The following is a 10,913-nucleotide window of genomic DNA, read 5'->3' as shown; positions in this document are numbered from 1 at the left end:
TGATATTCCCAAAACAGATATAATGAGCCTAGACCTCAAATAAGTCCCTCTCTCCATTATTACTGGTCATCTCTATCAGGAACAACACAATAGACCCCTTTTAGGGCCCCCAAAGGCCCCTGACCTCAAGTTGGATCAACAGTGGTAGAGAACGTTCTATCCTCCCTTCAGAGGATGGACAATATACTCTGTGCACACCTGAGGAAGATGGGCCCTAATATTGGGGCAGCTTGGAACATTCCTACTCATGACCACAGAATGTGAGCTCAGATCTATAAGGATACAGAAGTCGCATAGGCTCCTAAACTGAATATGGGGCCCAGAATGAAAATATAGACAGTTTTAAAATAAAAACTTAGCTAGAGATGGATGAATTATAGTTGGTGCTTATAGTTTATTGGAGAACAAATTATTTTTTCCGCTTTTCTGACTTACATCACTATATGTAGAAGAAAAATGATATGTATTTCTAATAGAATTTCAAGAAAGAAATAAAGTCACTTAAATCAACTTTTCTGTTTTCTAGCTCTTTGTAGCATATTTTAAGGCTATCTTTAGAAAAACAAGTATCTACTAGATCCTACATGATGACAAGGTATCACTTGAAGTCTAAATACACCTCTATAAGCTATCTGATGCCATATCTGTGAAGTCTTCCTTTTCAAGTCAATTCAATTCACTATCTCTTTCTTATAAACAGTTGTAGTTAAAGGAGTCTCACCATTTTCCCTAGATTGTAATTGTTTAATAGTTAAATACAAATTACAAATAATGTTAAACATTCACATATAAGTTTATATACTCATACCCACCTTTAAAGGTAAGAATGTTAAATTACAGTGTATTTAATTGAATATTTATTTACATCAATATTTAAAATTATTTGTTGTAAGTAAAAAGATATAGTAATTTCCATTGAAATATATACTATTACTTAAGGTACTCATTGACTTCCCAATGTTCATTTTATTAATTACATGATGTTATTCTTACTTGAAACCTCAAAATAAAAGAATAGGTGGTAGGTTTCTCATTACATCAGAGCCATGATGACTGTTACAAATTGAGGTCTTTTTGTCCTATTCCAGAAAAAAATATCATCAGATAAACTTTTCATTTTACAGATTAGAAAAATAAGCTGTTCAATTTTTATCCAGGTTTCAGCATAAATTGCAATACACTTTAAAAATGAACAATCAGGACCAGATTGTCTCTGCTTATCTTCAAATGCAGAAAATATTATTGTATATTTAAATTTTAGACAAAATGCCCAATACAGTAGGTAAAACCTCTTAATCAAGTACATATCACAGTTGGAATAAAGGGTTTAAAAACACAGCACAGAATGGCTGGGTATGTGGCACAGTGAGTTGAGCAAGGACTCCTAAGCATGAGGTCCCAAGTTTAATCCATGCCCAGTTCTCTTGATTACACGTTTTTCTCTCATTAATAAGTAAGTAAATAAAACTGTTGTTTATAAAAATATCAGTGTCTTACTATTTAATTTAAAAAACAAACAGTGAGATCAAGTAGACAGTTCGCTTGGCAAAGTGCCTGCCTTGTCCTGTGCACTACTCAAGTGAGCACTATAATATTAGGAAGGGCTCCCATGTCATGGTGTTTCTCCCTGTCTCAGTGTTTCTGTTTGTATCTCTCTCTCTTGCTGATTTAAAAAAAAAATTTAAAAAACAAAATCAGTCCGGAGCAGTGCAAATTGTGCATGCAAGAAGTCCTGAGGAAGAAAGAAAAAAGAAAACAGAGCGTGAAGTCTCAGTAACTTTATATGGATGCATTCCATCCCAGAAAAATGGTTTAGCAAAACTAATCCCAAACCCTTCTGTATATGCTGTTCTGATCCATGCAGAGCGAGGAGAAAGTGAATCACAGACACATTTGCATGGGCGATAGTTGAGAATTTTATGCAAAGATTTCTTGGTGTCCACTTGAGGTAAAGAGGAGGGAAGATAGAGTGCTAAAGGTGCTGCAAACATGAAATTTACCTTCAAGATGAGAGAGCAAGAGCATTCAAATTATTTGTACTTACAACTTTTTGCCCTCAAAATGCCTCTGCCAGGAATGATTTCTTTCAGTAGCTGTACACGAAACTTTTATGGAAAATGAACTCAATTTTACCTTGATTGCTCTATTAAAATGCATTTATATTGCTACAGTCCGTCTTGTGAAATTGGTTCCTCACGTACCTCATTGCATAATAACATAACCCCTTAAAGTAGCAACGCAGGAAATGAAGAAGGGTGTGTTTTACCTGGGTATCTGTTAAGCTGCCTTCACATTATCAGGAACAACTAACTGGGAATAGAAAATAATAAAACCATTAAAGTGTTGGCAGCTGATAGCGACAAGGGCTACATAGTCCATTAGTCATGCTCAAGCTATTATATCATTCAGTTGATTTCTCCTTCCTTGTACTTGAGCACTGTACTTGCTCTCAATCACTTCCCATCCCAGCCCCGTGTTGGAAGGAGGAGTTGTAAACCTATGGTTTTGTTCAAGATATCGTAATAATGAATTAAAGCATAAACAGACATCAGGGCCTTAAAGGCAATCTGCTGCAAATCTGATGTATAGATGTTCTAGGGTGATAGTTCTCCAGGAGATAGCTCAGCACTGCAAATATACATCAATATGTGCTTCCATTATTCAGTCAGCAAAAAGGAGACAAATAGATAGTCGTGGGCAATTATATGGTTTCCATGGCCACTTTCTCACTCGGGGAGGTATCTATAGAAAATCATTCAGGCTCAGGAAAAAACAAAAACAAAAACAAAAAAACACTAGCATAGTCATGAGCCCTTTGGAATATAACTAAAATAGGCTTACTAACTATCTACAAAACAAAACCCCCCAAATCTTCATCTGCAATATTCTAGCCTTTAGGTTCATGATTAGTCAACAGTTTGGTTTTATATGTTAACTCTTCTTTCAACCACCAGCATCTAGCTGCTACTGTGATGCCAACTGGACTTCCCTGGGCAGAGGACTCCACAAATATGTCCTGGAGCTCCGCTTCCCCAGAGCCCCTCCCTCCCTACTAGGGAAAGAGAGAGACAGGCTGGGAGTATGGATTAACCAGTCAATGCCCATGTTCAGCAGTGAAGCAATTATAGAAGCCAGACCTTCCACCTTCTGCATCTCATAATGACCCCAAGACCATACTCCCAGAGGGCTAAAGAATAGGAAAGCTATTAGGGGAGGGGATGGGATATGGAGAGCTGGTGGTGGGAATTGTGGAGGTGTAACCCTCTTATCCTATAGTTTTTTTCAGTGTTTCCTTTTTATAAATAAATATTAAAAAAAGAAAAAGAAAATCATATGGGCATTTTGCCTCCAATGAATGAAGGGATGGGAACAGGGAATTCAGAAACCATTCAGGGCATTCTAACCTTGCATCCAGAAAAAGAGTTCAAGATGCAGCTGTTCACTAATAATACTGATTGCACTGGTCACTACAGCAATATGAAAAATGATGAAAATATAATTCTTTAATAATGTACAAAAGAGGAGAATTTAGTTTTTGAGGTCATATTTAAAAGGATGTCTTGAAAAAAAATAAACATTTGTCAAGTACAAGTGGCTGTCCAGGTATAAGTTATAGTAGATATGGCACAATGTAAAAATACAAAAGAAAGAAAAGTGTCTGAAGATTGTACACTGGTTGAGCACATGACTTGCACAGAAGAGCTCCAAAATCTGATTCCCCACCTATAGCTAGAGCTGCTTAGTTGTCTAGAAAAAAAAGAGAGTTGACTTGGAAATATTTTTTAAAAGTCATTATCTTTATTTATTAATTGGGTAAAGATAGTCAGGAATTGAGAGGGAAGGGGGAAAATTGAGAGGAAGAGAGATACCTGCAGCAGTGCTTCACCCTGCAGGTGGGGACTTGGGATCCTTGTGCACTGTCACATGTGTGCTCAAACAGTTATGTGACCACCAGCCCCATATGGAATAATTTTTGAAAAATGTTTTTATTTATAAAAAGTAAACACTGACTAAAACCATGGGATGAGAGGGATACAACTCCACGTAATTCCCACCACCAGAACTCCATATCCCATCCCCTCCCCTGATAGTTTTTCTATTCTTTAACTTTCTGGAAGTATGGACCCAGGGTCATTATGGGGTGCAGAAGGTGGAATGTCTGGCTTCTGTAATTGCTTCCCTGATGAACATGGGCATTGACAGGTGATCCATCCTCCCAGCCTGCCTCTCTCTTTCCCTAGTGGGGTGGGCCTCTGAGGAAGCGGGGCTTCAGGACACATTGGTGGAGTGGTCTGCCCAGGGAAGTCTGGTTGGCATCATGTTTGCATCTGGAACCTGGTGGCTGAAAAAAGAGTTAAGATATAAAGCCAAACAAATTGTTGACTCATCATGAACCTAAAGGCTGGAATATTGCAGATGAAGATTTGGGGGGTCTCCATTTTAAAGATAGCTAGTAGCTTTATTTTAGTTATATTCCAAAGGGCCCATGACAATACTAGTTTTTTCCTGATCCTGACATCTGATATGCAGGTGGATCCAAATTATTGTCTGGAGAGATGATGTCATGGCTGGAAAAAGGGCTAGAAAGCTGGATCAGGGGAGAGAGTAGCTCCCAAATATGGGAAAGGTGTATAAATTTTGTTAACTGTAGATCCCATCTATTTGATCTGGGGCCTATACTCAGCACAGGAGCCTCTTTAACCTCTGTATCCCTGTAGGAAATTTTTTAATTTCATGCTTGTGAGCTTAGAAGTTTCCTTGTTAGGCTCAAGGTCTGTAGCATTTTAAACAGAGGCATGAGGTAATATATTTTGTTTTCAAATCTCTTTATTGGAGAAACATGTGAATGCACTTTCTGATCTTTCTGTGATAAGAATCTACCCACCAGTCTCATCTTCTGTTAAAGTATATCTCCACCACTGTGCTCTGGACCATCCAGGTCCTCTCTGCCCCTTCCAGTCTCTCCTTTTGAGAGTCTCTAGCTCTCCTATAGTAGACTACAGCTAATCTCAGTTTCGCCTGTGTTTTTCTTTTCTTTGCAAGTGATGATAGTTGTCTCAAACTCTCATTGGAGAAGAGAAAAATATGCAACACCAAATTAATGACATTGGAGTGGGTTGGAAGTACACTAGGAGCAAGACACTGATACGCTGCTGTCTGTTAGAAGTGCACTCTTGAATGAAGACGTGCAGGCACAGGATCTCTAGCTGGAAGTTTCTTATAATCTAGTAAGTAATGAGACAGCTTAAAGAAATCACAGCCACCCAATTACCAAATAATGTGATGATAACATTAACTATCGATTGTCTGTTTGAACCCTAAGACAGCAGGAACCTCACATCTCCACTATAGAGCCCCTACTTCCCCCAGTCCTGGAACCCTTGGATAGGGCCCACTTTCCCGTATGTGTCTCCCAATCCATACCAAATAATATTGCATCCACCAATCACAACCTAACCAACGCAACGATTGCCACCTCAACATACTTCACCTCAGACTGTGCCCAGAGGCTTAACGTGTGGAATGACAACCCTTCAGCTTCATTACTCGGGTGAGACCTTTCCTTTTATAGTACACTCTAATTTCATCTCAGGTGGTTCACCTTCTAACAAAGTCCCATAACCTAGATATACACCAGTTTCTGTGAGAGAGAGCTTATGTTCACACGTATCCATAAACTACTGCAAAATATATACTTGAAAGCAGAAGTACACTAGAGTTTGCAGTGAGTACCTCCCTAACACTTCGTCTCCACTATTCCAAGCTTGGGATCCATGATTGCTCAACAATTTGTTTGGCTTTGTATGTTAACTCTCTTTTCAATCACCAGGTTCCAGATGCCACCAGGATGCTGGCCAGGCTTCCCTGGATTGAAGACCCCACCAATGTGTCCTGGAGCTCAGCTTCCCCAGAGACACACCTTACTAGGGAAAGAGAGAGGCAGACTGGGAGTATGGACCGACCAGTCAACGCCCATGTTCAGCGGGGAAGCAATTACAGAAGCCAGACCTTCTACCTTCTGCAACCCTCAATGACCCTGGGTCCATGCTCCCAGAGGGCTAGAGAATGGGAAAGCTATCATGGGAGGGGGTGGGTTAAGGAGATTGGGTGGTGGGAATTGTGTGGAGTTGTACCCCTCCTACCTTATGTTTTTGTTCGTTAATCCTTTCTTAAATAAAAAAATTTAAAAAAAAAGAAATCACAGCCAAATTTTAAGTGTTCTATTAGGCAAGGTTCTTTTTAAAAAATATTTATTTATTTCCTTTTGTTGCCCTTATTGTAGTTATTATTGATGTCGTTATTGGATAGGGCAGAGAGAAATGGTGAGAGGAGGGGAAGACAGAGAGGGTGAGAGAAACAGAGACACCTGCAGACCTGCTTCACCGCCTGTGAAGTGACTCCCCTGCAGGTGGGGGGCCAGGGGCTCTAACGGGATCCTTCCACCAGTCCTTGTGCTTTGCACCATTTGCGCTTAATCCACTGTGCTACCGCCCAACTCTCTAGGCAAGGTTTTTAGAAGACTATTACAGAGTATAGTGCAAACCTAGATTCTGGAATCATTCTAGACTTTTCTGATTTTTTTCTGAGTATTTATATATATGTAATATTGGCTTTCTTAATTCTCATGAAGTCTGTTTATTGGTTTTTTCTCCTTTGTAGTTGATATTTTAAAACTTAGAAATCCTACCCAGAACACTAGTAACTAAAATTTTTTTCATCTGTGTTTTCCTCCAAACTTTAAAAATGTTAGGTCTTATATATATGTCTGGTATTTTTTTAATCCAAGGAAATTTTTCTCTATTATTTTTATATAATAAAAGTAAATTACTTACTTGATGCTAACATAGTGGGAAATATGCCCTTCCTTGCCATGACCAGCATGACTGTTCATTCTCAATCAGGTATTTTCACAAATAACCTGAAAGCTTTAGTCATCCAGAACTGCCAAAAATCAGAAGCAATTAACTTTATTTCAGTATCTGATCATCACATCCTTTGGTAATTATGTTTGAAATCTGCATGCTTGATTGTGGATGGTCAGTTGGGATATTTTTTTATCCCCCAAACACTCAGCTTAATGGGCATCATGTATTATTAGTGTTCTCATCTGTCATAAAGACAAACAAAATCTAGAGGAGATGACAGTATTACTCCTAGTTTTCACTCCCCCAAAGTCTCTCTCTATCTTCTTTGTTGTCATTTCTGATACAATATTCTATGTTCCACTGTAAATGATTTAATATTACTGTGCCCTCTTTGTGCACTGTGAAGGGGTTCTGAAGTCAGTCTCTGTTCTAGCTCCTTCCTTGCCATTTTCAACTTCTGCTGGCTAGGTAGGAACCTTAATAACTTCAGTAGTGAATTCTGGCAAATATATAACCCCTTCATTCTTAAGTAAATAAAACTTTATTATTAGGTACTGGCTGAAATAAATAGCTATTATTTATGGAAAAGAAATCATTCGTGCAAAGGGTCCTTATAGTCATGCTACTTAGTGTAATGGGAATTGACCTAATTATGCCCTGCATTCTTTATGCCATTTACTTATGGTCGTGTCAGTTTTTATATGACCACTTTAAATTTTAAGCCCTCGGAGGACAAGAATTCCATCTACATTACTCTGTAGCCTTTAGCTGGGCTCATTCATTAGTTCATGCTGCCTTAATGTTTTCAGTTTTGCTGATGAAACTGAAATTATTTAACATTTTGGAGCAATATGGCTAATTCATCACCAAAATGGGTTTTCTGTTGAAAGCAATTTCATTTCCTTTATTAGATGCCTGCATTCATTGATAAACATGAATAGCCCTCAACTCAAATAGGAGGATGCTCACATTTCTTGTGAAACTCTTACATAATGGACAAAACACATGACTCAGTCACTCTTCACTTGACATTTTTTAAAAAAAATTTTAAACAAATATGTGATTATTTGAGGTAAGGTTGTTTTACAAAATAATTCTTATGTTTTAAGGTGACATTTCACATCTCTTCAAAATATGTGTGATCACACTTCCATGAACAAAGTATCATCTTGCTCTACTGCCAAGCTTAGATTCCCTTATTCCCTGACCTGTCTTTGCCCCTGCCCCTTTGGTAATCCCAGAGCTGCAATCACAGATTAAAGTTCTTAAACCAAGAAAGACCTGCACTTGGAAGCAATGCAATAAGATGTACCAGGTTGAGACCAAGAAGAATCAATGTGAAAGACAGGTCAAGACCAAGCTCTGTGGATCATTACACATTTCATATCAGAGGATAAGAATTCCAGAGGCTGCTGAAACTGAAGAGCTCACTCAGAGTAGGGATCATGGCAGAAAGCCTTGCAGTTCTTAAAACAATAAAATATTGTGGATCATAAGAATCTGCTAAGTCTGGGGCAATAGTAAAGCTAGGGCTTTGAATCCAAGATCAGTAATAATCTCAGAGGTTGGATAAATCTGATGGATAATTTCATCCTGTTAGTGAACAAAAAAAAATTTAAAAAAAGGGAAGATTCTGTATTTTCACATATATACACGGGGGAGGGGTACAGGGAGGGAAAATTTCCCCTTTTCTAGACTTTCTTCTTGGACAGTGAAACCAATACTAGACAGATTGATAGTAGGGAAATGACTAATTTGGTTAGATAAATATGGAAAAATTGCACGATTGGGTTTGGGGAGACAGCATAATGGTTATTCAAAAAGACTATCATGCTTGAGGCACCATGGATTCCAAGTTTAGTTCCCCAGCACCATCATAAATCAGAGGTGAGTAGTCCTCTGGTGTCTCTCTCACTCTCTGTCTCTATACATTCTGCTTTGTATCTCTCATTAAAATAAGTAAATAAATTTCAAAAACAATTAAAAAAAAGAAAATGTGCATGATTATAAACTACAGAGTAAAGTTCAGTGGTCAGTATCAAGGAGAGATGATGAGGTGAGGGTGACTCATAAGACAAAGCCAAACTAAACTTGATGTTCTGGAGGTAGCTGTTTTCCCTGCCCTATAGATAGTTTGCTCTGGTAAAAAGGTTATTTTTTATTTTATTTTTTATTATTTTTATTTATTTATTGAATAGAGACAGAGAGAAATTGAGAGGAAAGGGAGTGAAAGGGGGAGAGAGACAGACACCTGCAGCACTATTTCACCACTTGTGAAGCTTTTCCCATGCAGGTGGGGGTCGAGGGCTTGAACTCGGTTCTTTGTGCACTGTGACATGTGCGCTTAACCAGGTGCACCACCAACCAGCCCCAGAAAGGTTATTTTATAAGATAATTTTAAATCTGAGAAATTCTTACATTCATTACCCTTCTAGGTTTTTAGGGGAGTGATGACCCTGAAAGGCTTTGAATGACCTCAGCTCAAAAGAATCTACATGCCAAAGTAACTTGTCATGGAAAAGTCTGTTCTGGGGCTGGGGGCATGAATCAACTGCTAACACCTAGTCCAATGGAAAAGCAATTACAGAAGCCAGAACTCCCACCTTTTAAACCTCAAAAACAATTTTGGTCCAGGGGGCCAGGCAGTGGTGCACCTGTTCAGTACACACATTACAGTGTGTAAGGACCCAGGTTCAAGCCCCTGGTGTACACCTGCAGGGGGAAATCTTCATGAGTAGTAAAGCAGGGCTGCAGGTTTCTCTCTGTCTCTTTCCCTCTCTATCTCCCCTTCCTTTCTCTATTTCTGTCTCTATCCAATAATAGATAAGTAAAACAAAAATAGCTTTGGCCTATACTCCCAGAGGGGTATACAATAGGGGAAGTAAAACAGAAGGTTCTGTAACCCCCTTTCCACCAGGACCCAAAGCATTTGTCACCAATAATCTTGTTTTTATACCATCAACAGAAGGGGATGCAAATAGGCAAGCAGCAGAGGAAGCCAGGCATGGTTCTGTTTATCTGAGAGAGAAGAGGAAAAAAGGAAAGACACAAGAGGAAGAGGAGGCGGAGACAAAGAAGCCAAAGTCTTTTAATACATTTAATACATTAAAATATGGTTTTGATTATTAGGAAGCAGTGAGAAATAGCGGACAACTCTTAGAGTGGTATTTCTCAAAATGATACCAGAGTCATTGCATTTTGATGCAGATGTCTGTCCATATACAGTGTGTACTTGTATACAAAGAGTATGTGGATATGATATTAGTGGAGATATTTGTAACTGGACAATATTTCCCAAAGACTTTATTGTTTATAAACTCAGTTGAAAACCATCTCTCCTAGAGGTAAGGGAGATGTTCATAGTTCAGATCAGACTGGACACATGGGGACAGTAAGTATCTCATACTTGTGAACTAAGTACCCACATTAAATTTATAGCAAATGGACTTTTAAAATTAAATCTTGTTAGAGAGACTTCATTTTACATATTTTTTAAAGCTTCTCTCTCTAAAAAAAAAAAAACTCTTTAAGCATCTCTTCTGGGGACACTAGTTCCTTTTATCCTATTTACCACACCCCTACCTCCAAATTGGAGGCATCAGAATTTCACTCTCTATAGAACACCATTAAACTTGTGCTCTGTCCATCATTTTGGCTGCCTCTCTGCTTCCCTGTTGTTCATTACCAGTTACTAGTGATTCAGAGGGATTGATATACAGTTAGGTAGGAGAATTAGCCTTCCAAAAATGTTCGGATTTCTTGAAGATGCGCGCGCGCGCGCACACACACACACACACACACACACACACACACACACACACACACAGGCACACATTCTTTTTTCTCAGTTATTTAATAGTGAGTTACAAAACTGTAAGATAATAGGGTTATAATTCTTCACAGTTCTCACCTCCAGAATTTTGTGTCTCATTCCCTCCATTGGAAACTGCAATGGTTCTAAGGTCACAGATGTGAGCTAATTCTATAACTATATCTATGTATATATATATTTTTTCTCCCCATTTTTCAATGATCTTGCCTTCACTT

The sequence above is a fragment of the Erinaceus europaeus genome, chromosome 3 (assembly GCF_950295315.1).
Source record: "Erinaceus europaeus chromosome 3, mEriEur2.1, whole genome shotgun sequence".
Lineage (NCBI taxonomy): Eukaryota > Metazoa > Chordata > Mammalia > Eulipotyphla > Erinaceidae > Erinaceus > Erinaceus europaeus.
This window is presented reverse-complemented; position numbering follows the sequence as displayed.